Here is a 12,636-nt window from a genome sequence, read left to right on the forward strand (position 1 = left end):
CCCCCTGCGAGTGGACTGCTCCATGAGCCAGAATTTATGTGTAGGGATAATCTAACTCTTAAAATATTCCGTTTGCAATGTGCCGGATTGGGACACTGGACCCTAAAGGCACTGTTTGTTGTGGCATATCCATGTGCACCCTGCCTAAAGCACTTTTTTCCACTAGCAAAAGAACTGAGAAGCAGGTTTGGGTGGATTAGAAAGATAATACACCCCTGTTACTACTTTTCTGCCTTTAAGTCCTGCAACTAAAGGGCATTCCTTATGATTGGTAATCATTGAAGGTTAGTGTTGCGGGGTAAGGTTCTGGGAACTTCTGGCCCATCTTTTATAGGAGGGAAAAAAGCCCATTTGAAGATGGGAGGCGCCCTAGCACCTCTGGCAGTAGTAGGTAAAGCCTGAAGGCCACAGATGGAGAAGCAACTTGGAGCCTATGCCTCTGGCCTCTGAAGACTTCTGCTAGGCGAAGCAAATCTCTCCCACTGCTCCTTGTCCTCTGCTGGCCAGGAGGTGTTACTGCAGCTTCCCTGGGATTATTTGTGCTCTACCAGGAAACCCCTAAAAATCTACTAACTGTAGACCTTTGTTGGAGGTGTTGGGATTTTTAGGACTGAAAGAGAAGATAGTCCTTTTACTAGTGGTACAGAGCATGGATCTTGCCTGAAGGAAAGATTCGTGAGAATTAATGGTATCCCCTTTGCATGCCAAAGTTCCCGTAACCTTACTTTAACTGACATGGCTTGAAACGTTTCTCCCCTTTCCTCAGTTACACAATTAAGTGTGTGTAATGTATGATGTGGTGCCATCATAGCTATCATGGAAGCCTCTCAGGGTATTTCATCTATTTCTGGAAACAAGACGTAGATTAAAGCTCATTAAAAACGAAATCAATGATTGAGTGATGTACAATATTGGTTAAAAGAGTCAGGGGGCCGGGCGCGGTGGCTTAAGCCTATAATTACACCACTTTGGGAGGCCGAGGCTGGTGGATCACGAGGTCAAGAGATCGAGACCATCCTGGCCAACATGGTGAAACCCCCATCTCTACTAAAAATACAAAAATTAGCCGGGCATGGTGGTAGGCGCCTGTAGTCCCAGCTACTCAGGAGGCTGAGGCAGGAGAATCACTTGTACCTGGGAGACAAAGGTTGCGGTGAACCGAGATCATACCAGTGCACTCCAGACTCCAGCCTGGCAACAGAGTGAGACTCCATCTCAAAAAAAAGAAAAGGAGCAATGTAGGCTGGGATTATAAGGGAAGGCACCTTATAAAGAGTTTTGACCTTATCCTTGAAGGATAATTCAGATTTAGTTTGCAGTGAAGAAGCCAGTGGAGGGACAATTCCAGAGGACAAATGGCAATGAACCAAGACAAGGAGGTGGAATGAATGATGAGTAAGGTGTATTCAGGTGAGAGAAGAGTAAACCCTTCCAGTAGCAGTAGAAATCGGTATGTAGCAATTAGGTATGAGGTTAAGTTTAAGAGATACAGAGGCACATTGTGGAGGTACTTGAATGTTAAGATAAATAGATTGTTACCTGCCCAGCAGGTGAAGGAGAAACCACTGAACAAGTTTATTTCACCGAAGAGTACATTTCTCTTTCTTTTACTGAGAAAGGTTTTCTACATACTAACAATAAATACGTGGAAACAAAAACAGAACCATTTATAATTGCTCCAAAGAACGTGAAATATTTACATGTAAATCTAACAAAACATGTACAAGATCTGTGTGCTGAAAATTATAAAATGCTGATGAAAGAAATTAAAGAAGACTAATTGGAATGGCATACTATATTCATGGATTGGAAGAATCAATAAAGATGTTATTTCTTCCCAAATTGATCTATAGATTTAACATGATTTTCATCAATATCCCAGTAAGATTGTTTGTAGTCATAGGCAATTTTAAACTAAAACAGTGTCCAACACATCTAGAGGGCTGAGTGCTAGATTCCCCCAGGATGGAGGAAGAGCACATAAACTTAGGGCACTAGCAAGGCAGGGAGTCCAAGATTTACAATCAGATAATCTAGAAAGAAGCTATTTTTGCTTCAGTACGTGTAAGTGTGTGGTTTAGTACTGTTTTTAGTTAGAGTTAAATATGGGGAAGGAGCACCAAAATTGCTAGTTAGAATTAAATATGGGGGAGGAGCACCATAATCCTTAGTGTTTAGACCCTCTTAAGGTCTTACTTAATCCCTCCCTGGCTGAAATTTATTCATTGACAAACAGCAATTGAGTGCCTACTACCCATATGTGCCAGGCACTGCACCTAGCTCTGGGAATATGGTTATAAATAAGATAGGGAAGGCTCCCTATCTCATGAAACTAACATTCGAGCGGAGAGAGAAGACAGTAAGTCAATAAACAAAAACCACGGCCTGGACTGTGACAAGATGGACTACACGGGGAGAAAACTGGGTGAGGTGATAGTGAATGACTTAGGGTAGGGGTGAAGGTGGTGGGGGAAGTTCAAATGAAGAGGGGCATTTGAACTGAGACCTTAAGGATGGCAACAGGGGAAGTGGTCAGGGTAGAGAAAACAGGTCACTCTAAGACCCTTCAGCAGAAACAGAGTGACTTATAGAGAGTAGGTGTGTTCCCAGAGCCAAAGGAAGCCAGTGGGGCACAAAAGTATAAAACAAGGTTGGGCAGGAGCCAGATTATGTAGTACCTTATAGTGTATGGCGTTCACATTCTATTCTAAAAGATTTAAGCAGTTAGTACATGATCTGATTTATGAAGAGGATATTTGCAAGTAAGTAAGCATTAAAGGTTGGGTTTTAGAGAGCTGGGTTTTTTTCAAGCAGATAAAAGCCTGTTTTATTTGAATGATTGGTCTATGTAATTACTGAGGCCACTATGTATAGACAAGAAAGGAGGAGCTTTATTTCTTGGTCTCTTCCTCCTTGGACAACATCTTGATGATCTCCTCCTTGGCCTGGAGGCACTCGTCATGGAGTTTGCACGCTTCCTTAGTCTTAGGCCAGTGGGCCTCAGCCTGGTCCGCCAGGAGCTTCTTGCGGGACTTGTCTACCTTCAGCTTGCAGATGATTCCATGAGAATATGATTGTTTTTGAACACAGTCCCTTTCACCTTCTGGTACAGAGTGTAATACATGTGGCAATCAATCTTCTTAGATTCACAGTATCTTCTAGGCAGCTGGCACAGAATCCTCATTCTCCTCATCCAGGTTACCTTACCTGGCATTCAGGCATTGGCTGTACCCTCTTGCTTACCTATGCCCAGGTGCCTGCCCTTCCGCTGGGCCAAGGTTTTTCTGGCATCAAGGAGCCTGGGAATGGACAGGCACGGGCTTGCGGATGATCAGCCCATGTTTGATCAGCTTCTGGATTTGCTGATGGGAGTTAACATTGGTCTCTGTGAGCCAACCAGACCTTCTCTTTGCCATAGCAAAAGACACTAGAGGCAAACTTCCTCTGAAGCCTGAGCACACGCATGGCTTCAGCTGCAGCAGCAAAAAGAGTTTTAATATTCTTAATGTAATTTAGCAGCTCCCTTTTCCAATAGGAATTGAGTGTTTTTGGCAATTTTGTTAATCTCCAAGGATCCTTTGAATGTTCCGAAGTCAAATGTTCTTAGCCTAGGATTTGTGGATTCCTAGAGAGTATATAGATGGGCTCCAGAGGGTCTAAGAGCCCCCTAAAATTATGTGTATATATGCTTATATATGTTTTTCTGTGAGTGGGTCTCTAGCTTTCAACAGATTTTCTTTTCTTTTCATTTTTAATGAGATGGGGTCTCCCACTGCCCAGGCTGAAGTACATAATCATGGCTCACTGCAGTCTCAACTTCCAGGGCTCAAGTAATCCTCCTGCCTCAGCGTCCCAAGTAGCTAGGACTACAGGTGCAAACCACTATGCCTGGCTATTTTTTAAAACATTTTCTTTTTGTAGAGATGGGGTCTTGCTTTGTTGCCCAGCCTGGTTTTGAACTCCTGGGATCAAGCACAGTCCTCCTGCTTCAGCCTCCCAAAGTGCTGGGGTTACAGGCATGAACCACCATGCACAGCTGCAACAAATTTTCAAAGGATTTTATCACACACACAAAAAAAGTGAGTAAGACCTACTTCACATTGAAGTCTTGGCTATACTTTTGGGATAGTAGTGCTACTGTTATCTTAGGGTTCACGACACTGAACAAATTACAGTTCTAGAAAGAAGCAAGTTCTGCCTCAAAGAGATGACACTATGTTGGAGGAGGGCAATATTTACAACAGAGTAGGAAAGAACTTCTTGGAAGAAAAATGTTACCTGTGTGATGTGAGAACTAGAAGATACCTAGGAATTTACCTGGTACCATCTCACTTACATTACATGTAAGAAAATGAAGATCCAGAGAGGTTAAACGACTTGCCCAAGGTTGTATAGCTGGTTAGAGACTAAAGAGGAATTCAAAACAGGTCACCAACACTCAGTACAGCACTCTGCGCTCCCCAAGGAAAGGTATACAAAGAAACTGGACTATTGAGCTTAAAAGTTTAATAGGAAATATGTGTTAAATTTTATTCAACTCAATTACACAAATGCATGCTCATTCCTAAGGAATTGGAAGGAAAGAGGGAAGTAAAGGAGTTCAAAAATGTGTAAGTTCTCAGTCCTGAAAGAGATGAAAAACATCAATGTTAAGATGTACAATCAAAACAAAGTAAACAGCAACAACTTTTTTTTTTTTTTTTTGAGATGGAGTCTCACTCTGTCGCCCAGGCTGGAGTGCAGTGGTGCGATCTTGGCTCACTGAAACCTCGGTCTCACAGGTTCAAGTGATTCTCCTGCCTCAGCCTCCTGAGTAGCTGGGATTACAGGCATGCACCACCACACCTGGGTAATTTTTGTATTTTTAGTAGAGACGGGGCTTCACCGTTTTGGCCAGGCTGACACCTGAGGTCGGGGGTTCAAGACCAGCCCGGCCAACACTATGTTATCAGTCTGTATCTGATCTTTCTGCGGCAGATTTGTGGGGTTTTTTGTTTTTGTTTTTGTTTTTGTTTTTGTTTTGAGACGGCGTCTTGCTCTGTCACCCAGGCTGGAGTGCAGTGGCCGGATCTCAGCTCACTGCAAGCTCCGCCTCCCGGGTTCACGCCATTCTCCTGCCTCAGCCTCCCGAGTAACTGGGACTACAGGCACCTGCCACCTCGCCCGGCTAGTTTTTTGTATTTTTTAGTAGAGACAGGGTTTCACCATGTTAGCCAGGATGGTCTCGATCTCCTGACCTTGTGATCCGCCCGTCTCGGCCTCCCAAAGTGCTGGGATTACAGGCCTGAGCCACCGTGCCCAGCCTTCTGCAGCAGATTTGTTAAACAGACTCAGTAAGTTACAAAAACGAGACGATTTTTCACTTATCAGTTTGGCAGTTATTTTAAAAACTGGCAATCCCACAATTGAGTTAACAGTGTGGAGAAACAGACTCTCAATACCACTGGTGAGAATATAAACAGGTATTACTCTTCTGGAGGGCAGTTTGGCAATATGCTTACGAACGTCTTTAAAAATGCATACCCAACAATTTTACTTTATGAATTTATCTTGGCCAGGTGTGGTGGCTCACGCTTGTAATCCCAGCACTTTGGGAGGCTCGGGCGGGTGGATCACGAGGTCAGGAGTTCGAGACCATCTGGCCAACACAGTGAAACCCCGTCTCTACTAAAAATACAAAAATTAGCCGGGAGTTGTGGCAGATGCCTGTAATCCCAGCTACCCGAGAGGCTGAGGCAGGAGAATCACTTGAACCTGGGGGGCAGGGTTGCAGTGAGCTGAGATGGGGCCCCTGCACTCCAGCCTAGGCAACAGAGCTAGACTCCATCTCAAAAAAAAAAAAAAGAATTTATCTTAAGGAAATGATAGTACTATTTTCAAAGTCATGAACGAGGATGTTAATCATAATAATAATAGCTAACATTTATTGAATATTACCTCATTTAATTCTCATAACTATTAATCTTCCCAGTTTACAGTTAACTTGCTCAGGGTTACATAGCCAATGGCACACAGTGGCTCACACCTGTAATCCCAGCACTTTGGGAGGCTAAGGCAGGCAGATCACTTGGGCTTAGGAGTTCGAGAACAGCCTGGGCAACATAGCCAGACCTCATCTCTACAAAAAAACTTAAAAAAAAAAATTAGCCAGATGTGGCCGGGTGTGGTGGCTCACGCCTGTAATCTCAGCACTTTGGGAGACTGAGGCAGGCGGATCACCTGAGGTCGGGGGTTCGAGACCAGCCTAACCAACATAGAGAAACCCTGCTTCCACTAAAAAATACAAAAAAGTAACTGGGCGTGGTGGCGCATGCCTGTAATCCCAGCTACTCGGGAGGCTGAGACAGAAGAATTGCTTGAACCCAGGAGACAGAAGTTGCAGTGAGCCAAGATCATGCCATTACACTCCAGGCTGGGCAACAAGAGTGAAACTCCATCTCAAAAAACAAACAAACAAACAAAAATTAGCCAGGTGAGGAGGCATATGCTTGTAGTCCCAGCTACTCAGGAGGCTGAGGCAGGAGGATCACTTGAGCCCAGGAAGTCAAGGTTGCAGTGAGCTGGGATTGTGCCACTGCACTCCAGGCTGGGCAACACAGTGAAACCCCATCTAAAATATCAAAGGATTTGGACTTTTTTCAAGGCAAGCAATGGAGGAGCCATTGAAAATTTTTTAAACAAGAAAGATCAGATTCACACTTTTCCATAAAAAGAATGGTTAGGTGGGGCAGACATAAAGCAAGACAGGAAACAATTATATGAGTTAGAGAATCAAATAGAAATGAGAAGACAGATACAAGATGTTGAAAAGCTAGAATCAAAAGGACCTTGCAAACAATTAGACATGAGCTGTTAAGGGGAAAAGCAGTGTCAAGGGTAACTCCCAGATTTCTGAGCAAATGAGCGGATGGTGGTGCTGCTTAGTTTGCGGAGAGAAAAGGTAAGAAGTTGAATTTTAAGCATGTCAAGTTCAAGGGGCCTATGGAACCTCAAGAAGAGTAAGCTATTGCATTTATCAATGTCCAAAGGTCAGAGACAGTGTCTGGGCAAGAGACAAAGATTTTGGATTCATTCACTATATTTAATTGTAGTTATGAATGGTTGATGTGACCACAGGAAAGTGAGGCAAAAAAATGTTGGCAATCAAGGGAACTGTGAGGTTTAAAGAAGCTCATACGCTGGGCACGGTGGCTCACGCCTGTAATTCCAGCACTTTGGGAGACCAAAGCGGGTGGATCATCTGAGGTCAGGAGTTCGAGACCAGCCTGGCCAACATGGTAAAACCCTGTCTCTACTAAAAATACAAAACTTAGCTGGGCATGGTGGCGCATGCCTGTAATCCCAGCTACTCAGGAAGCTGAGACAGGAGAATCACTTGAACCCAGGAGGCAGAGGCTGCAATGAGCCGAGACTGTACCATTGCACTACAGCCTGGGCAAAAAGAGCAAAACTCCGTCTAAAAAAAAAAAGAAAGGCTCATAGGGAGACTGAGAAGGAGAAACTAGAGAAGTAGAAAGGAAAGCAGTGAAAATGGCTGTTACAGAAAGAGAGCCAAGAAAGAGTTTCAAGCAGGGCAAGAGTGTGTTTCTGGTGGGTTAATACCTCGGGGAAGTCCCATAAGATAAAGATGAAAATGTATTTCTTTGATTTAGCAATAAATTAACTGGGGAGAGAGTGGTTTTGCTGAAGGCAGTCTTGCAAAGGCAAGATTGCAATGAGCCGAAAAAGGAGTAAGAAGGAATAAAATGGAAACTGTGAAATATAAACCACTCTTTCAAGAAGATTGTTCAGGGAAGGAGAAAAGTCGGATAATCTTATTAGAGGCAGATGTAGAATATTTAAACCCTACAAAAATCCTAATGACCTGCCAAGCAGTCTAAGGTTTTGTTTTGTTTTAATAAAACAATTCATAACAAATAGGGATTAGACAAATGAGAAATGAAAATTTCTTAGTTGTAATCTCAGGAGAGATTTTTGCTACTTACAGCCCAAACCTTATTTTCAATATTAGATGGAACACACATTTACAGCTCTTCTTAGGGTATTTTGACAAGTCTTTTAATAACTGTGAAGTAAAATATTAATAATAATAGAATTTTCATTTCTAACCTCAGGTGTATTTATCTTTTAAAAGGCTGAAAAGTACTCTCATAATTAAAAAAAAATGGTGGTAGTAGGGAAAAAGTAAATAAAAGGCTAAAAATATTTATTGGCAGTTGCTTATAATTTTTCTCAATTGTTGATTCACAGCTCACCAAAAATTTAAATTTAAGTGGCAAATACCTTTTTTTTTCTTGAGTCTCACTCTGTCACCCAGGCTAGAGTGCAATGGGGCCATCTTGGCTCACTGCAACGTCCACCTGCCAGGCCCTAGCAATCTTGCTACCTCAGCCTCCCAAGTAGTTAGAACTACAGGCACACGCCACCACGCCTGTCTACTTTTTGTATTTTTAGTAGAGACTGGGTTTCGCCATGTTGCCCAGGCTGGTCTCGAACTCCTCGGCTCAAGTGATCCGCCCACCTTCGCCTCCCAAAGTGCTGGGATGGCAGGTTTGAGCCACCATGCCTGGCCCCTGTCTAATATTTTATTCTGCCTCAACAATTATCCTAAGGATTATGTCCAACTCTCACAAACTACAGAATGAAATGAAATCTAATTCAATTTAGCAAGTAAAAGTCTTACAGCACCTTTACTAGAAAGTCTATGCAGAAAGGCTAGATGTGATGGCACATGTGTGTAGGCCTACCTACTCAGAAGGCTGAGGCAGGAGGACCACTTGAGGCCTGGAGTTCAAGACCAGACTGGGCAACATAGTGAGACCGTCTCTCTACCAAAAAAAGTTGTTTTTTTAATTAGCTAGGCATGGTGGCATGCACCTATAGACCCGGCTACTGAGGAAGCTGAAACAAGAGGATTGCTTGAGCCCAGTAGTTCCAGATTACAGTGAGCTAAGATTGTGCCATAGATTGTGCACTGTAGCCTGGGTGACAGAGAGAGACCCCATCTCCAACTAAATAAATAAATAAATCTGTGCAGGAATGGAAAAACTGAAGTATAGTAATAAAGATGCTGTAAAAGTCAAACAATTATGAACAATTTCTTTCTTTCTTCCTTTTTTTTTTTTTTTTTTTTTTTGAGATGGAGTCTCACTCTGTTGCCCAGGCTGGAGTGCAATGGTGTGATCTCAGCTCACTGCAACCTCTGCCTCCCAAGTTCGAGTGATTCTCCTCCCGAGTAGCTGGGATTACAGGCATGTTTTTGTATTTTTAGTAGAGACAGGGTTTCACCATGTTGACCAGGCTGGTCTTGAACTCCTGACCTCAGGTGATCGACCCAGCTCAGCCTCCCAAAGTGCTGGGATTACAGGCATGAGCCCCTGCACCTGGCCGTATGAACCATTTCTTTAGGTGAGTTTGGCTTCTTTTTATCTGACCCTGAAGAAAATAATTGGAATGAATACAGTAATTCCCTTCCCCTTCCCCTTTCCCTTTCTTTTTGACAGAGTCTCACTCTGTCACCCAGGCTGGAACGCAGTGGCACATTCATGGCTCACTGAACTTCAACCTTCTGGACTCAAGTGGTCCTCTTGCCTCAGCCTCCTGAGTAGCTGGGACTACAGGCATGTGCCACCATGCCCAGCTAAATTTTTTTTTTTTTTTTTTTTGTAGAGGCAGAGTGTTGCTTTGTTGCCCAGGCTGGTCTCAAACTCCTGGACTCAAGCAATCCTCCTGCCTCGGCCTCCCAAAGTATTGAGACTACAGGCATGAGCCACCGCGCTTGGCCTCCTTTTTTTCCGATATAAATAATCTGTTTTTTAAAATTGCTGTTTTTGCAGGCCAGAGATTTTTTAATGTTTTTTTTTTCATTTTCTGAGTAAACATATGTCTCAGTGTACTAAGTTTTTAAATTCACAGTGGCTTTCTGGACTAACAGTAACAACATCCAGTCACAATATTCATGTTTATAAATGGAAACATTTACCTTTGGAACAGTCTTTAACCAGTAACTGAACCTCTTGTTCAATGTTGGTTAAACAGCAAGATGGGATATTCTGACCAAAAAGCAAAAAACCAATTTTAATTAAAAATACTTTTAAAGTGTATGTAGTCAATTTTCTATTGTCTTGACACAAAAGATCTATTCCTCTAGTTTAGGTAACTGAGTTTTAAGAATATCGCAGCTGGGCACAGTGACTCACGCCTGTAATCCCAGCACTCTGGGAGGCCGAGGCGGGCAGATCATGAGGTCAGGAGTTTGAGACTAGCCTGGCCAACATGGTGAAACACCATCTCTACTAAAAATACAAAAATTCACCGGGCGTAGTGGCAGATGCCCGTAATCCCAGCTACTCGAGAGACTGAGGCAGGATAACTGCTTAAACCCGGGAAGCAGAGGTTGCAGATAGCCAAGATCGCATCACTGCACTCCAGCCTGGGTGACAGAGCAAGGCTCTGTCTCGGGGGGAAAAAAAAAAAAATCTCAAACCACTATAGTGGTTAACTATATTTCTAGTTACTATAAAGAAACTAGAAATGTAATGGATTTGAAATCCAATAAACTATCACCATGTCAAATCAAATACACAACAGGCAGCTCTTTTGTACAAGGAATATTCTGGGCTTTTAACTCTCACAACCCCCAAGAGTTAGGTATTATTATTTTGTATTTTATAGTGGAGGAAACTGAGGCTGAGAAAAGTTAAAGAGTTTGCTCAAAGACAAATAACTACTAGCAAGTTAGGACTCGAACCCAAGTTTTCCCAAAAGGAACTTTTGTTGAGAAGATAAACCAAAATACGAATATAAGTTACCACAAATAAAAATTACCACAAACTTAGTTAAAAATAATATTATAAGAAATGCCATTATCTTAGAATGCACTTCTGTGATTACTGGTAAAACTTATCATTCAGATATGAGCTACAAAAGTTAGAAAAAAGGAGAACTTGCTGACCTGGGGCAGAAGATTCAGCCGGTGACAAATTCCAGCTCCACCATACACTGGCTGTGTGGCTTGAGGGAAACATAGTCTCCTCATCTGCAAAATGAAGATAACATCAACCTTCCAGCATTACTGTGAGGGTTAGATGAAGTACCAAGTAAAGCTCCAAGTAGAGGGCCTAGCACACATAGTAAATACTGCATACTGACTCCTTCTTTCTTAGGAAAGGCTTTCCATGGGTCTAAGACCTTGAACAATAGATTGAGTTGGGATATTAAAAGAGAATGGGGAAGCTCATTTCAGGAAGAAAAAAGAAGCACAAGACAGAGATACAGCAGGAAAAATTGTGTTTAAAATAGTTTACCTGATGCAGAACATTTAAATTTAATAGTATATAATAAGCCTGGAAAGCAGTTTGGGCCAAATTACAACAGGCCTCAGTCAAAGAATTTAGACTTTATGTTATAAGTAGCAGGGAATGATGGAGAGCTTGGTTCCTTTGTTTACATTATGCTTTATTGACCTAATGTTTTATTATAAAGCAATACATGTTCCTTGTAGAAAGTCTGTAAATTGGCCAGGCGCAGTGGCTCATGCCTGTAATCCCAGCGCTTTAGGAGGCTGAGGTGGGCGGATCACGAGGTCAGGAGATCAAGACCATCCTGGCTAACATAGTGAAAACCCGTGTCTACTAAAAATACAAAAAATAAGCCAGGCGCGGTGGCGGGCGCCTGTAGTCCCAGCTACTCTGGAGGCTGAGGCAGGAGAATGGGAGGCGGAGCTTGCAGTGAGCCGAGATGGCGCCACTGCACTCCAGCCTGGGCGACAGAGCAAGACTCCGTGTCAAAAAAAATAAATAAACAAAAATAAAAATAAATAAATAAATAAATAAAAATTTAGCTGGGAGTGGTGGCGCAGGCCAAGATTGTGCCACTGCACTCCAGCCTGGGCAACAGAGCAAGAGACTCTGTTTCCAAAAAAAAAAAAAAAAAGAAAGGAAAAGTCTGTAAATTACAGAGAAGTAGAGATGTGTAAAGAAAAATATACAAAACACCTTATTCAACAGTTACCTTGAGAGATAAATTTTTTTATTGTTTTATCCTTTGGTAGAATTTTTTTTCTTTTTTCAGTAGCTTTACTGAGGCATAATTGACAGATAGAAGGTATACGATACGAATTCTAATTCAAGGTATACTATACGAACATTTGATATACATATACATTGTGAAATGATTACCACAATCAAATTAATTAACACATCCTTCCCCACCCATAGCTACTATTTTCCTTTGGTACTATTTTGATTGAGTTGTTTTTTTTTTCCACATACACTTGTTATTTTAATACTAATAATAAAATGTATAAGTACATGGAAAACATTAAACACATTTACATAGCTATTCTTTTTATGAGAAGATTTGCCTCTTAAAAAAGGATTTGCATATTTCAGATGGTCAGATGGCCAGTGAGAGTTCCCCAAGGCTAGAACCACACATTTTATAAGGTACAATGGTTGCTAATCTTTATATGCATCTTGTCCTATCATTTCAACATATAGTCGTAACACATTTTTCTTTTGCTTTTAATATAGCTAAGTTATTTAATTTCTTTAAAAAATATTGCTACCATAACACTCTCCAGAGATTACCTCTGGGGACATTTGGGTGTATCTTTTCCAGTTTAAAGGTTTGAAC

General features: G+C 42.0%; 1 long non-coding RNA gene and 1 pseudogene across 1 annotated transcript; both read right to left on the minus strand.

Moving 5' to 3' along the window:
- Nucleotides 1-1,175: 1,175 nt before the first annotated feature.
- Nucleotides 1,176-3,795, minus strand: LOC110740804 (annotated as a pseudogene).
- Nucleotides 3,796-3,956: 161 nt separating this feature from the next.
- Nucleotides 3,957-11,609, minus strand: LOC110740650. The gene is made up of 3 exons (XR_002515553.1): nucleotides 10,955-11,609; nucleotides 9,983-10,052; nucleotides 3,957-4,624 (listed from the first exon to the last, which is right to left on the minus strand). It is a non-coding gene; the product is annotated as an uncharacterized LOC110740650 (long non-coding RNA).
- Nucleotides 11,610-12,636: the final 1,027 nt, after the last annotated feature.

Source organism: Papio anubis, chromosome 9 (genome assembly GCF_008728515.1).
Source record: "Papio anubis isolate 15944 chromosome 9, Panubis1.0, whole genome shotgun sequence".
NCBI lineage: Eukaryota > Metazoa > Chordata > Mammalia > Primates > Cercopithecidae > Papio > Papio anubis.